The 15,388-nt window shown below is 42.9% G+C and overlaps 2 long non-coding RNA genes across 4 annotated transcripts in view; one reads left to right on the top strand and one right to left on the bottom strand.

Moving 5' to 3' along the window:
- Nucleotides 1-15,388, bottom strand: part of LOC114577861 (uncharacterized) — a 90,975-nt gene that overhangs the window by 47,266 nt on the left and 28,321 nt on the right. The window lies entirely within an intron of this gene.
- On the top strand, nucleotides 7,454-15,170 carry LOC114577862 (uncharacterized). Of its 3 annotated transcripts, none has more exons than XR_009833113.1 (5): nucleotides 7,454-8,603; nucleotides 10,880-11,015; nucleotides 11,272-11,524; nucleotides 12,466-14,149; nucleotides 14,249-15,170. It is a non-coding gene; the product is annotated as an uncharacterized LOC114577862 (long non-coding RNA). The 3 variants fall into 3 exon arrangements; XR_003698258.2 differs by lacking the exon at nucleotides 14,249-15,170 and adding an exon at nucleotides 11,886-11,985 and having other exon boundaries at nucleotides 7,465-8,603; nucleotides 12,466-13,191; XR_009833114.1 differs by lacking the exon at nucleotides 14,249-15,170 and having other exon boundaries at nucleotides 7,474-8,844; nucleotides 12,466-13,191.

The following is a 15,388-nucleotide window of genomic DNA, read 5'->3' as shown; positions in this document are numbered from 1 at the left end:
TTTTAAAAAGACAGTGACTGTGAAATTCGATACGATTAAACGTTGCGAACGATAGAATGGTAATGGTCGGGTACGAAACGAGTCATGGACGACGCCATTCACCAGTTGTTATGAGATTCGATAAGGAAGAGGTTACGAATCGAGAATGGATGATCGAGTTTTTTTTTTACGAGGAATTTTTCGTCTATTCAACTCCGAAGCACGCAACATAGAATTGGAATTTATGGAATGAAAGTTGGATCAGTTTCGCGGTACAGGTGGTTCCTTTCCATGGAATTTGTTATTCGTCGATAGATTTTCGTTTCGAAGGGGGGATTGGGAATCGTGCAATTTGGAAATGGAATTGGAAGTTTGGCATTCCTTTTGGTAATGGAAAATACACACTCTTTCTCTCTCTCTCTCTCTCTCTCTCTCTCTCTCTCTCTCTCTCTCTCTCTCTCTCTCTTTCTCTCTCTCTCTCTCTCTCTTCAACTGTGAACGTTTCGAAGTATTTTCGAACATTTTAAACCTCCACTCTACTTTTCTTTCTTTCTTTCTTTTTCCAATTTATCATCCACGAGTTTTTCCTCCATTTCTTCGCAAATTATGAGGATTATATCGGAGGATTATAAAATATTTTTTCACACTTCCACACTGTTTTTTTTTTTCAACAAATTATATTTCGTCTCGCTTGTTTCCAGGCATTATCGCGAACCAGATAATTGAGGCGGTCGTCGCAATAACGCGTTGCGTTTTCACAACAACAACAAGGGAGGCGTACCACAGTTGTGGTTACAAAGACTGTGCGGAATCATCAATCAAATCGAATCAATGAGCCCTTTGTGGAAGGCCGATCTGGCTACTTATTCATTTATCATTATTAGAGGCGCGTCCGTCCTGCCAAACCTCCCACCTTCTCCCACCTCTCCAACGATTTCACCTTCATTCATCACCCCTAGCTAACTCGTACAAATTGTTTTTTACTCGCCTTATCGCCTGTTTACGATTCGCGTCTGCGTGATGAATTTCGACGGTGTTGAAGCATCGTGCCGTGCTCATCATTCAAAAAAATTAGATCGCCACCTGTCGTCGAATTAAACCGTCCGCTTTATAATAAAGAGGATCGAGAAATAATGATTTGTGGTTCGGCTAGAGGAACTTATGCCTGTCAAAAATTTTCACATTTAACAATACATCGAACGAATAATCTCTCGGTTATTTTAAATTGTATCGTTCGTTGATCTCTATGCCTATTTTCACTATTTTAGTTTCCATCGTGGTATTTGTCATTGTATACCGATCTGTAAACCTCGATGCATCGGCGTAGTTTAATTTACAAATGTAATTCTCCGTATTCGAGATAATAATTATATTTCGTCGATAAGATAGATATATAGATAATTTCTAAGATATTTCGGATTGGATCGTTCTAACGTGGCTCGGCGAATGAAAATAATACGATTTTTACGATTTTGAATATTCAACTTGAATTTCAAATATTAAGAAAGGAATTAATTGAGAGAAAATATTTATCGTAGCTTACGAATCGAGACCCCCTCGCCGTCAGAACGTCGCCAAAGTCTTTCGAGTTTAGCCTTGATAAAAATGTACATATTCAGCGGGAATTATGCATCGTCTAGCGCGTATTTTCGCGTGTCTTCGCGAATTAAGAGCCGGAGGCGTCGCCTCGTAACGAAAATCGTCCGTAATTTTTCCGGCACGCAACGCATCCTATTTTTTTTCTCTCCTTTTCAAAATTTCTTGGCGATTTTTTCCAACAACAACATTGTCATCTTCCACATCTTTGAACATCGAATTTCTATATTACTCGAAATTCTATTCCTCTTTTCTATATTTTGTCATCAGAAGGACGTTATGAGGAGAGAGGATGGATCGAATTGAAAAAATTCGTTGAGAACTCGCTCGTTTCCAGAGACGTGAGATCGCGGAAAATCAGGGGAGGGGAGAGGGAGGAAGGAAATCGTTATAACGATCGCGCGCCTGTAATTTCGCGCTTGTTATGTCGCTTATTATATACCCCCGAAGAGAATGCATAACGACGCCTAATTATTCGTGCGAAATCGGCGAAAATTTATATAATTCCAGATCTCGAGGAAATATAATCATCCCCCCCTTCTTCACGAGGGAGAATAAACGGGAAGTAAAATTTCGAAAATCGATAGATCTCGAGATGAAAGTTACGACCTCCCTTTTCGTTCAGCGAGGAATCACGATCGAGAGGTTGGAAAAAATTGGCGAAAAGAAGAATCTCGATATCCCCTTCGATTGACGTTTTCGAATTCTTCCTCCTCGATCCGAATTCATCCTTCGAAAACGCTCGTCAAAGCTTGACAATTCCGCTTCTTGCGTAGCATCGCGATTCATCGTAACTGAAGCGGAACGAATCCGAATACGATCGGGTTTTACGGGAAGCAGGGAACGCCGCGGGGGGGCTGGCAGACCCCTGGCGTTGATGTTTACCTTCCCGTCTCCTCCTTGCCAAACCAAGAAGGTCTTCGAGGGAACAGCGGCAGCAACAACGAGGGAAACCCCTTCGAGAGAGAGGTTGAGAAGGGTTTCTCCCCCTCTCCCCTGTGGACAAGGGGTTGGAGTTATGCAAAAGAGCGCAGCGCTACCTGGGCCTAGTTTAAATCTAGCCTAAATGGAAAGCGCGACGGAGAGGCTGCTCGCGTCGAAGCAGTTCGATTTGATTTATTGCAAGGAGAGGCTTTTAAAGGGGCAAGGTCGAATATACCGATACCAGGAACATGTGACGCTTCTAGGATCCTTCCGAGGGGTATGCACGCTTCTTCCCGCTCGTTGAAGGATTCTGGTTTAGGATCGAGGATCCTGAGGAGGAGATTGAAAAGATGATAGGAGACGCCTCCTACGAAACTTCTTCTCTCGTTAAAGAGTTACAAGTGAACGATAAATGAAGAAATATATATATATATACACGTTATAAAAATCATCGTAGTCCTGAAAACTGGAAAGATTAATACGGAATAAATTGTTGTAAATTCCCCGTACGGCGAGACTACACTGTAAACAAACGAAGAAATATGATCTCTCGACAAACGTCGCCCGCGATAACGTTCCTCGACTCGAGTTGAAAGAGAGAGAGAGAGAGAGAAAGAAAGACAGGTCTCCAGAAAAAAAACAAGGAAAGAAAACGCCTCGACTGCAATGTTTTAAAGAACGGGGGATTAAGAAGGATATATCGAAGACCTTTTATCCTTTTTCGATTGGATTCACCTGTCGAGTGGGGAGGGGAAGGTGGGGGGAGAGAACGAGAAACGAGCGAGGTTCGACGTACTTTCGTGCTCGCAGGGGATCCGTTCACGGTTTGATCTACCGGGCTGTGGACAAAGGTCTCACCCGCTCCCTCACCGCGCAAATATTCGTTTTAAGAATAAGCAAATTGCCTCAGATCCAAGGTCGCGGCACGAGGAGTAGCTCGTATTCGGAGGAGCGGAGGAAATCCGGGTCAGTTCTACGCAAAATTTCTCGTCGGCCGGACGTCGACGCCCCCGCGATCGCGATTCTCCTTTTATCCCTCTCTCTCTCTTTTTCTCTCTCTCTCTTTGTCCCTTTTTTAATCCATTTTCGGTCGAAATTCTATTCTTTCTTCGCGATCGAAACCAGCTTGGTATTCGGAATTCTAAAATCTCCTAAATCTCCTCGTTTGTTAATAAATACGTTACGAAATTCGTTGTCCAATTTCGTTTCCATTTTCTACGAGGTGCAGATCGATCGAATCTGCCGGGATGACGGGTGCGTGCCGATTGTGGGCACGTTTGATTTATGAAGTTTTGTGCGACGTTCCTTTCCCTTTGCGACGACGACGAGAAGGAGGAGGATGAGGAGAGGGAGGAGAGGAGGAGGAGGAGGAGGGAGGACGGGCCACGCATGGAGGAAACATGGAGGTAAACGAATGAGATGGAGCGATAAACAGCCACCGACGTTCGATCACCGCCTCGTATCTTGGATCCATTTTAACGCGCCGCGCCGTACGGCGTTTCGCGGCTCGTTCCATTTTACGAGTTATCGATCGCGGGTGACGTTGCGGTCAAAATGGAGGAAGCGATCGAGATTAATTTTTTTCGTTTCGCTGTTATTCGTGGAAAGAATATCGGAATAGAATCGTTTCTATTCCGGAATATGCTGTTTTTTGGGCGGGGATTATTAGTAATCTAGTGTTAGAATCTTTTTTGGAAATTTTTCTATTTCGTTTATTTCGTTGTTTCGATGGCTGTTGCACGAATTTGATCAGTTATCGAAAACGGTTAATCTCCGTCGATTTTTGGATTTCGATATGGTTGAAGAAGAAACTCGTAATTCTTAAAATACCCTTCTTAATTGAAACCCGATGATCTTCGAGTTTTTCTATTCGATCATTGTTTTGATACATGGCCATCGTGTGAGTTTGATCAGTTATTTGATAATAAAAGATGGATAATATAAATTATTATCGATTATTATCAATATTTCTGGATTTCAATATGAACAGTAGCACCTCGTTAATTTATAAAATATTAACGTTGTTATCGAACTCCTCGGCTCTTTCTCCACGCGTTCAAAAATATTTCTTCAATTCCACAGCAAGATTGAACCTGGTGGAACCAGAAGAGAAAATTTCTCGCGAGAACGAAATCCTCGCCCGTTTCGTTGATTGGATCGAACGAGGAAAAGGGTTGTGCCGGAAGAGGGTCGCGTTATCGTTGGCGAATTTAAAAATATTTTCGATAACCGATATCGACGGCCCCATCGCGGGGGCCGCTGTCCACTCCCGCCAGATATATCGCGCCCCCGAAAATATTACTTCTCGTACATCATGCGTGCGTAACCACCACCACAGCCACCAGCCCCGCGGATATCGCGACCCATTATCGATATCGGCCAGATATCCGAGTTCTAATCGGGAACCCCCTTCGTCGAGCCGCCATTTTGAAGTCTGCCCGCTTTTCGCCCCAAGATTAATCATCGTGCGTGATCCGCTCGTGGATATAATTTTGTAATTGTTCATATAATATTCAGATGGGTGTGTCTTGATATTCTGGAAATGCTCGTGACGTTGACACGATAAGGAAAAATGATGAAAATCTATGGGATTTTTAGGAAAGAGGTGAAGACAAAACGGTGTTGGACGATTTGCTCGAATATTATATAATTTGTTCGTTTCTTGGCAAGATTGGAAAAATTTTCTTTATGAATTCTGATTAAAGTAACGTGTTATTGATTGAAAATTATATTTTAAAAATATTGACGGGTTTGTCAAGAAGAAGATAAAATTCACGTTTCCACCGATCATAAACTTCATATTCTTCAAAAATTATTACAAAATTAACGCTACTTAGATTCTGCGAACTCTTCCTCCACTAAAAGGGATCTCTGAACCCAAATTAACGACAGATCAATACAATACTCTGAAAATTCCTCGTCCACCGATATCCACTGAAGAGCAAAACTATCCATCGAACGCAAAACCGTCGTGATCGTAATTACCCACCACCCCCTTTCGTTCCACGACCGACCGGGGTCCAGAGATAAAAAAAAAAAGAAAAAAAACTCCTCTCGTGAGCAACCTCCTCTCCAGAAAAGGGACAGAGGAGGGGGTTAAGCTTTGGGTCCGAGGAGGGGAAAAAAAGGAGAAGGAAAGAAAAGGCAATTAAAAGGCGGTCTCGTTTCGAGCTCGCTTTCTTGGTAAACGGGGGGTACCGATTCCCTTGCAACACGGAATTCATCTGTCGGCCCTTTTTGCTTCCCCCCCCTCCTCTCCCCTCTGTCGCGATCTCGACAACTCGAGGATCGTTTTATCGCGGGCGAAGAAGTTCACCGGTTCGACGCTCGCCTCGCTTCGAGCGAGGTTTTCTGCGTCGGGCGACGATGCGATAGCGGCGATAGTCATACTTATAATTAGAGGAGCCAGCCTCTCCATGATTTACGGCGCACACGTGGTGGTACACGTGTTTCGTAAATATCATATACTCTTCCCCCTTCCTTTCTCTCGATTGGCTACCTTCTCAGGTGCCCACTTCGATCCGATTTCTTTAATTCCTTAATTCGTTCGATTGTTTGGTCGTCGTTGAAAATTCCTTCTGGACACGGATTCCGTTCTCCTCTTTTCACAGTTTGTTTCTCTTCGGATACTTGAAATGTTTGTAAACACATCGCAACTGAATATACTTTTTATACGTTAAGCACGTTTCTCCTTGGACGGTCAACGAACACGATAATTTTTTATTGTCGATGTTATTATTTTTCTTAGAAGAAGGGGGGGGGAGCAAGCTCGCGCGATAATCGGTAACCCGGTTACGCGGGCCACGCAGTATCGATAAATTTCTCGATATCGATCCGAACTCGCCTTTTGTTTCATCGTCACCACCCCGCGCCATCCTGGTCACGCCATCCTGTAATTTGCCTCCCTCCCCTCCCCCAGCGACGGAGAAAGAAAGAACACCAGGAGTTTATTATAGTTTTCGAAAAGTAATATTCATAAATCTGCGCCCTTTCCTCTTTTTTTTTTCTCGCTCTCTCTTTCTCCGTCTCTCGCGATCGTGGATGGAAGAAGAGGATCCTCGAGGTCTTGGAAGTACGAATCGAATGTATTTCTTTTTTAAAGAAAAAGTTTTTAAGGTAGAAACGTTTTCAATTCCTTTCCTTTCTTTCTTCTTTCTCTTTTCTCGGAGATGTAGATGTTTTGGTGTATAGAATCTGTCGGGGAAAAATTAAAAAGACTCGTTGATTTAATCGTTGATCGAGAAATGTGTGAAACGCAGAGTGTTTTCTTAACGAAAAGATCCTTCTCGAAGATTATATTGGAAGGAAGACGGGTGGACGGCAGCCCGTCGGCCGTCGGAATATGGCGCAACAGGATCGAGTATTATTCCTCGCTCGAAAACAATTACATTTTGATTGATTTCCCTTTCTTGATATCGTCGTAAAGAAAAGAAAAAGGAAAAAGAAAATTATTGCCATCGTTCGTAATTTTTCCAGCAACTTTTTTATCCTTTTTTTCCTTTTATATATATATATATATATATATGTATTTACAGGCGGAATCGGTTATTATCGCGACGTTATTGATATCTTTATTGCAATTTCGCGGGCATCGATTCGAGGATTTTCGAAAATGGAAGAAACGAGGGAGGGGTGGAAAAAATGCGAAAGGAAGGAAATAATCAGGCGATTCGAGGAGGCCAATTTTGGTTAAAATCGTTTTCGTGTGAAATTCGGGCGGGGGGAGGGGGAGAGAGGTTAATGAGGGATAATAAATTTGCACCAAAAATTAATCCACCTACGAGCGAACCAAAACCTCGACGCGTATATATAAAACACGAAAGGGAATTATTTATGATATCGCATATTGAATTCGGATATCGGAATCTATGCAAGGGGGTACGACAAATATCCAAATTTAAGCTTCAAGATCTATATTTGCGCGGTCGAGTTTATACGAGTCGAAAATAAAAGCGGTATAATTGAAATGATAATTCCGACTGCTTCCATTTCATTCCCTTTTCTCTTTTAAAAGAGGGAGGATATGTATTTCGAAAAAAATAAAAGTAATAATGGCGGGAAAGTAGAAAAAATAATTCGTCGGTAACAAAATTCCCAAATACCCGACGAAGCTCATTTTTCTCTAAAGATAATGTTGCTCTCTTCTCTTCATGAAACCCCGCTCTCTGACAAAAAATTTGTCCTAAAAAAAAATAATTCTTCCCAACGAGATATTCCAAAATATTCCAGAAAGATGAAACTCATTTTTCTCGTATTTTTTTTTTTTTTTTTATAAAAATATGCGCTCGAAAATTTTATCCCTTAAAAATATTTCGTTCGATCCACGACGGAAAAAATGGAATAAGTAAATCAAAATATGAAAAGGGAATGTTTCGAACAGATATTCATTTCTAAGAAAAACATTTCTCATGAAATCGCATCGCATCGAAAATTATTCCCTCTCGAAAGATCCGAAATTCTCTCGATCTAAAATTTTCAAACGAAAACCCATACTTCTTCGAAAACTTTTCTCCTCTCGAACAGAAAGAGCAATAAAACAATTGTTAAAAAAACTCCAAAATCTCTTCGATTCATTACACGACAAATAAAACTCGTACGTATACAAAAATTCTCTCGTTCCAAACGAAAAATCAATTCCTCGATTCCCCAAATCGTCTACACTATACTATATATCTTCCTCTCGAAAACCGATTCTTCCAATTCTCCGCAAAATAAAATCGATAAAACCCCCCCCTTTTTTTTTATCGAATCGAAGATCGGACTCGGGAATGGGAAAAGGCGAGACGTATGCGGCGGGGCAAACATGGCTGCGACGGCCGTCGGAACATGGCGGGCCGCCTCGCGATGGCCAAACGTCGCGTCCTTGTTACGGAATTCCTTTTCGCCTGTGTTTACATCTCGCTGTGTTTTGAAGAATCGTCGCGTTCCAACGGTCACCGCTCACCGTTGGAATATCGGCTCGAGGCACAACACGTCGAACCGCGCTTCTATTAATACGTAGCTCACGAGCTGTCGGCCAGTGCGTTTCGTGCGTGTGTGAAAACCGTGTGCTACCGAGTAACAACGACCGAGTTCCCCTCTCTCCTCCCCCCTCGAGTACGTAGGTGGGTTGGATGCGTCCCTCTCCATACAAGCGCGTATTTTTGACGCAATTTCGATCTTCGAACCCCTCCTCGCCCTTCCCCCCTCCCACGCTACTTTAACTGGGCGAAAATTAATCGCGTGGGCAACGGTCGAGCGCGTTCTCGTTATTTTTCAACGCTCGCCTCGGCCGGAAATCGTGCCAGAATCCTCGAATATCGGGACAGCTGCCGCGGGATGAGAATGTTTCTCGACGACGAAAAGGTGGAAAAGTGCGACTTCCTGTGCTTCTTCTCTCTTCTTCTTTTTTATCTAAGTTTTATATTTTATTCTTATTCTCGTTCGCCTCGGATCGATCGATTTTTGGATCTCTTCCAAAAGTTGGACGAATCAGGAGTAAGATGGATTATACGAAACGTGGTTGAGCGAGTGAGTGAGACACGGTGAAAGATGTTTTGGTGGAAAAGTGATCTTACTTTTTTCGAATTTCGTTTCGTTTGAATTCTTCCAAGTTTCAAATTATTGGCTCGATTTTTGTTTTCTTTTTCACATAAGAGAGAAAACGAAAAGAAGATCCTCCTCGACGAGATATCATATTTTCTGCGCAACAACTATCAATCACATTTTTCGATTCGATTTCTTTCTCTCGAAATTCTGTTCGGAGAATACACGTTATACATCCACTTTCGACGAATCCTGCTCTTCTTACTCGTATCTAGATGGACAGGACATGCAGTTGTAAACTCCTGTTGAAGGGAGAAAGAAGAAACGACGAATGAGAGGGGTTATATGGACCGAGAGATAGCATCCGGTCGACCTTCTGCAGCCGGAGTTTCGTCATTTTTCGATTCGCTTAATGGAAAGCTTAAACGATTCGGATAAACCGTTGAATGTTGCGTGATCCGAAACCGAACCTATCCCATTAATAATAAGTTCGAGATCCGAATGAAAAAATTCTCCTTCGAAGGAAATAAAACGAGAAGAAGATAATGTTACTTGAAACGATGAATGCAACGATATAATAAAAAGGAACGTGAATTTTTAACATCTCGACAGTCGAGCAAGCGTTGAACAGAATAAAAATCGATTCTCCTTCGCCGGCTTCGGTTTCGTTCGATTGAAACGGTGGAATTCTCCGCGGAAGAATATTCAATTAACCTAGTAGGCTATTACGGTAGACGGGAAGGATGAGATTCAATTCGTGACGAGATGGAGGCGGCCATTTTTCACGGCGGACCTGGTTGCCAAAGGTTCGAGTTTGCCGGAAGTTCGATCAAAAGCACGTCCGTCGGCGCACGAGATGTCTTCTCTCTCTCCCTCTCTCTCTCTCTCTCGTCTCTTCTCGCAGTTAGAAATGCCTTTACATTTGTTTCAGTCGGTTACGAATTCGTCCGCGTCGCGATCCGCCGTCGTACGTCGTCATCGGGGGACGATTCGTGCAACTTTGAAAGTTTTCAAAAGACCGAGGAAAGTGAAAATAAAAAGAAAAAGAGTAGAATTTTTCGTTCGATATAATTTCGATACGATCGATTTAGCGAAAAATGAATTTTTGGAATTCGAGGGACAAAAGTAGTTGGAATGGCAGGTTCGTGAAAAAGGCGATTTACATCGTTTGGAAAAGAAATAAAAGAAATAATATATGATAAATAGATCTATCCTAGTTCTGGATAACTGAATAAATAATTACTGGTACGAGAAGAGAATGGAGTTGAAAATTTTAGAATTATCAACAATTTTTGTCCATACATAAAACGATCGAATCTTCGTCGCTTTATCTTAAACGGAATAATTAAATCAGAATCGAAATTTACGAACTATCCTCGTATTCTCCTTGAAAGAAGAGAATCAACCGTTTCGCGATATCGAGACATAAAGCGAAACGAGAGAGAGAGAGAAAGAGAGACTTGCTCGACGAGCAACAAGAGGAAGAACAACGGAGGAAGGGGAGGGGGGAATATTCGCATCTCGCCGCCTTTATAAATGCTTCTACATTTATTAAGGCTACTCCCGGGAGCCTGGACGTAGCGGTGTATATATACGTATCTCGAAATGAATGCCTCGTGACGTGGCACCGCGACGCTGTCGTCGGGGCGCGCGAGCGCCGCGAAAAGTGAAATATTCCCGTCGTATTTTCACATGCGCGCTGCCACACGACGAATGGCGTCCCTGCGTCTGACGGCCTCTCTCCGCTTCGCCACCGTGGCGAGCGAGTAGAAAAAAAGAAGGGGGAGGGGGGGAGCGAGGCAGGGGGGGAAGAACGAAGGGAAACGAAATAATAATAACAATAATAAATACGTAGGCAACCCGTAATACGCCTATTCGGAGACAAACGTGCAACGGGGCCTGCCAGGATGTAAATGCGAGATGCACTTTGAATCGAAATATTTTTTGAAGAGAGACTCGTCTCGAGAGACACGGTAGGATAGATAGGATAGGTGAATTGCTAATTTTGTTCTTCCTTCTTTGGATCCCCAATAGCAACGAGGAATAATTGAATTACGTTTATCTCGGATTTTTCTTCGCGATAATTTTGAATCGATTACTCGATTAATTGACGATCGTCGAATACGATACATGTTTGTAATGAAATGGGGAAATAATTCGAATTAATGTATAAATGATCGATCGTCGAGCAAGTTGTGTCAAAAGTTTACAATCGTTGAATTGTTAAAAACGGCGGATGTTTGCTAGGTGTGGAGTCGAGAATATGGCGGTGTTCGTTTGCATGAAAATGAAGAAAAGAATTTATTTCGCCCCGTATGAGAAACGGCACGCGTTTCCAGCGATGATTTATAATGGCGGAGTCGGCCACGGAATTTCGCGATTGTTTGACAAAGGATTTTTGCTCGGATCGTTGGTTATTGGAAGGCCGAGGGTTCCAACGCAATAATGCATCGGGATTGGATTTCTCGAATGGGAAAAGAAAAGAAAAAGACTGGAAATTGTAAGATTCTCTTTTTACGAATTTATCCGGTAAAATAAATTTCTATCGCCGACTAAGTCGAATAATCGTGAAAACTTTGGTTATATTGATACAAATTAATCCAATTTTGCATCCCAACCCCCGCCTATATTTCATCCTTGAACTTGCACCTTTGACTCGTGCTTTATCTTTAGCTAAATACCACGGAGGATGGACGATGCGACACTAGCGCCACTAGTGACGATTAACCAGCAATCCCCTCGATACGCTCACGCGCTTGTTTATTCCGTCCCTTTAATCCGTTTCGTTCATTTTTGCGTGCGAGCAAAAAAGACGGTCCACGTGTTAGAACTTTAATCCTCTTCAATGTTTGCGTTATTAGAAGACTCGAACAAACAAGAGTAGGAGGAGGAAAAGGAAAAAAAAAAAAAAATGAACGATGCTCAACGATGGAGAATTATTTAACCATCCCGTGTTTCACGGTACACTTTTCAACTGTTGCGACTTCTCTTCCACGCTTCCTCTCCCGTGTACAATACCCGGCTTGTAATTTTATATAACCAGTTAAACGACTCTTGGCAAGGAAGTGATTTGTCGCACGATATTTTATTTCAGATAATCATCCTCCGTGTCGGACGTGGGACGTCCACCGCCGACAATGTATATATGTATGTATATATAAATATATATATATATATATGTACACACATTGATTAATGGCCGCCTCCTTGGCCGGTCGAAAAAATGTTGGTAAAAGTAAGTTGGAAATCGAGAACGAGCCACGTGAAAATTTCGATACGAAATATTTTCGTGGGCAAAGTCGCCCACGCAGGAGACTACGAAAATAACGATAAATTTTATTTCCTTTCTTGCGCAAGAGTCTCTCAAGTGCAACTGTTCTATAATATGATATCTGTCGTGAATGATTGGCGCCCAATAAAAAATCAAATTAATCCTTTTAGGAGCAGTTTTTACGATTCGATAACAAAGCCAGAAAATCCTCTCTCTCTCTTTCAAAGAAGAAGAAGAAGAAGAAGAAGAAGAAGAAGAAGAAGAAAAAGGAGAAGGAGAAGGAGAATTAATTGGCACGAAAATGTACGGATGGAGAGATATGGTGGGGAAGAAAAGAAAAAGAGGAAAGTGGTAGTACGAAAACCGTCTCCTCTAACCGGCAATTTCCGGCAATACGATCGAAGAAAGGGAGCAAAATGAAGAAAGATTGCGCATGCAACGAGACACACATTCTTCTCTCTCTCTCTCTCTCTCTCTCTCTCTGTCTCTCTCTCTCTCTCTCTCTCTCTCTCTCTCTCTCTGTCTCTCTCTCTCCTCGAGCATCGATACTTGGAAGCAACAATGTGGCCCAACCGTGCAATTTGCATCCGAAACTAAGCGCGAAAGGGGTCGTTCCGTGCGATGTGTGTTTTTCGTTTTCGAGTTTCGTGATTTCGTGCATCGAAACGAAACGAAGATTCACGATTATTAAGAGCGGAGCTTGTAACAATGTTTGCGGGTAACATTTTCGATTTTACATCTCGATATCTCGTGAGAATGTGATATAAATTCGAAAGTTGAATTTATCGAAACAGCAGCGGGTTGGCATAAAATTATCAATCGAATATATTTATATTTGTAGCTCAATTTTTTAAATCTTTGACAATAAAAATTGAATCGAATTTTCGTTTTAAAGAGATACGAGTTTTCAGTTTCATTTTCGGTTCGCTTGACTGGCTTTTCAAAAAAAAAAGGGAAAGGAAGACCTTTCGAATTTATCGTTTCGAAACGAAATTCTCCGCCAGATCGTTAAGCGCCTATTTCGAATACGCCTTGTTGTTGACGAACGACGATAGAAAAAGAAGAAGTGGCGAAAGAAAGAAAGGGATAACCGATTATCAACCGTGGTGGGCTGCTCGATCGATCAACTTGCGAATATGGCAATAATTTTCTCGGGCTCGAGAGCCGACTGGGGCGCCATCTTCGAATTACATTTACAATTACATCGAACTCGTTAAATTTTCTCCGATATCCTCGAATTAAATTATAATAATTCTTGTTACGAATATCTTATATCTTCGTATCACGCGTAACCTCAACTCGTGAATTCGACTCACGGTTGAAGCTCCCTCGAAATTAATACTCGCGAAAAAGGGAAAAAGGAAAAATATACGAAGAGAAACAAATCTCTCCTGGTGGCGAGGGCCGACCATTCGAAGCAATTAGCCTCTCTCTCTTTCTCTCTCTCTCTCTGTGAAAGCGTGGCTGGATTTGCCGCCAAATTGCAGCGAACGAAATCGCGTTAATACGTTTGCACTTTCGAAACTCGGCCGTTTGGGCCCCGAAGCCAGCTCCTCGAGGAGGAGCCTCCTCCTCGCGCAACGGAAAAACGGAGCAAGGGGGGAGGGAGCGAGAGGAGGGGGGATGGCGGCCATGGCTGGGTCGAGGACCAGTTCGACGAGCCCTCTCTGTGCCCTCGCCTCGCCTCGGACGATACACATTCGATTTGGCGCGATCGCACAGCTTGCTCGAAAAGAACGCAGCTTTACTTCGCTTCGAGCGATACGTTTGAAAAAGAAAAAGGGAAAGGAAGGAAGAAAACGGTCGTTGTTTCACGGGGGCAGGATTGTGTAGTAATTATTATCCAATGTTTGGGTAAGGAAGGGGCGAGCAACAGCCCCTTGAACTAGTTTTAAATAATCTGGAACGGAGCGTATCCGGCATTAATCTCGCGCCATAAATCGGGTATCGTAGGGAAGCGGGTTCGATCTCTGGTCAACTACGGGATAATCCATCGTGGCGGCGATGAATCATGGGAGGATGCCGAGGGATAACCGAAGAAGCGTCTCCAAAAGGATGGAGGGAGGGGTGTTCAGAAACTGCTCGCTTGAAAGAAGGAGAGGAAGGAGGGAGGATGATAAGCAGGCAGGAAGTCCGGTTGCCCTCCGTTTCTCGAGGAAAAAGGGAACAAAATAAAAGCTTCCTTTCCCTCCCTTCTTTTTAAAATTTTAAAATTCTGCCAATCCAAAGTGCGGTTTCTGAGGTAACGAGTTCGAAGAAAACCTTTTCCTTTTCGAGAAAAAAAAATAGAACTTCTCCTCTTTCAACGTCTTGTTCGTTATCTCTCTAAAATTGTGCACCAATTGCACAATTGTGCAGACAATTTCTCGTCTTTCCTAAGGAAAGTGTCTTATCCTTCGGTCAAATATCAAAAAGTTGGTGAAAAATTGAGATATTCGATTCTCTCGCACGATGAAACGCGACCCTTCCCACCCGCGCCTCTCCTAACGACGACGTCTTGGTCGTACGACGTCGACGACGACGAGGACGTGACGCGTAGGGTGGCTAACAACTTGGGGGGATATAATTAGCGTCGGAAGATAGTTAATCAGGGAGAGGGGGGGAGAAGCGACGAGGGCGAACGCGACCTGTCGTCTCCTTATTAAAGCCAAACAGAAGTGTCTAGGCGTTGTAGTGACGTCATTATTAATTCAAGAACGCCCGCCGCTAATGACCGCGGCAATTACTCGCCGATGCTGGAATCCTCCTCTCCCGGGACAAGAAGAATGGCCGTGGAGATACAACGTTCGATCCTTTGTTGTTTCTTGTCGCGTCTTTCTTTCTTCCTCTTCCTCTTCCTCTTTTCCTTTTTTCATTTCGGACGGATTTATGATCATGAAGCTCTTGATTATTCTGAAATCAAGAGGCGGATGGAAGGGGCCTTGGATCAGAAGAAGAATCCGTGCTATGGAGGAATCTGTTGAGGAGGAGATAGCGAAGGGAGAATGCTTTTCTTCCTTTTTTAATAAATAAATAACGCGAACCAGTGTCTCTCAATTCGTGGATTCAAAATTTAGGGGATCTTTCGTCGAATCGGGGCCAGTTTAATCGATT

The sequence above is a fragment of the Apis cerana genome, linkage group LG16, assembly GCF_029169275.1.
Source record: "Apis cerana isolate GH-2021 linkage group LG16, AcerK_1.0, whole genome shotgun sequence".
NCBI lineage: Eukaryota > Metazoa > Arthropoda > Insecta > Hymenoptera > Apidae > Apis > Apis cerana.
The sequence above is the reverse complement of the archived record's forward strand: the minus strand, read 5'-3'. Positions and strand labels throughout refer to the sequence as shown.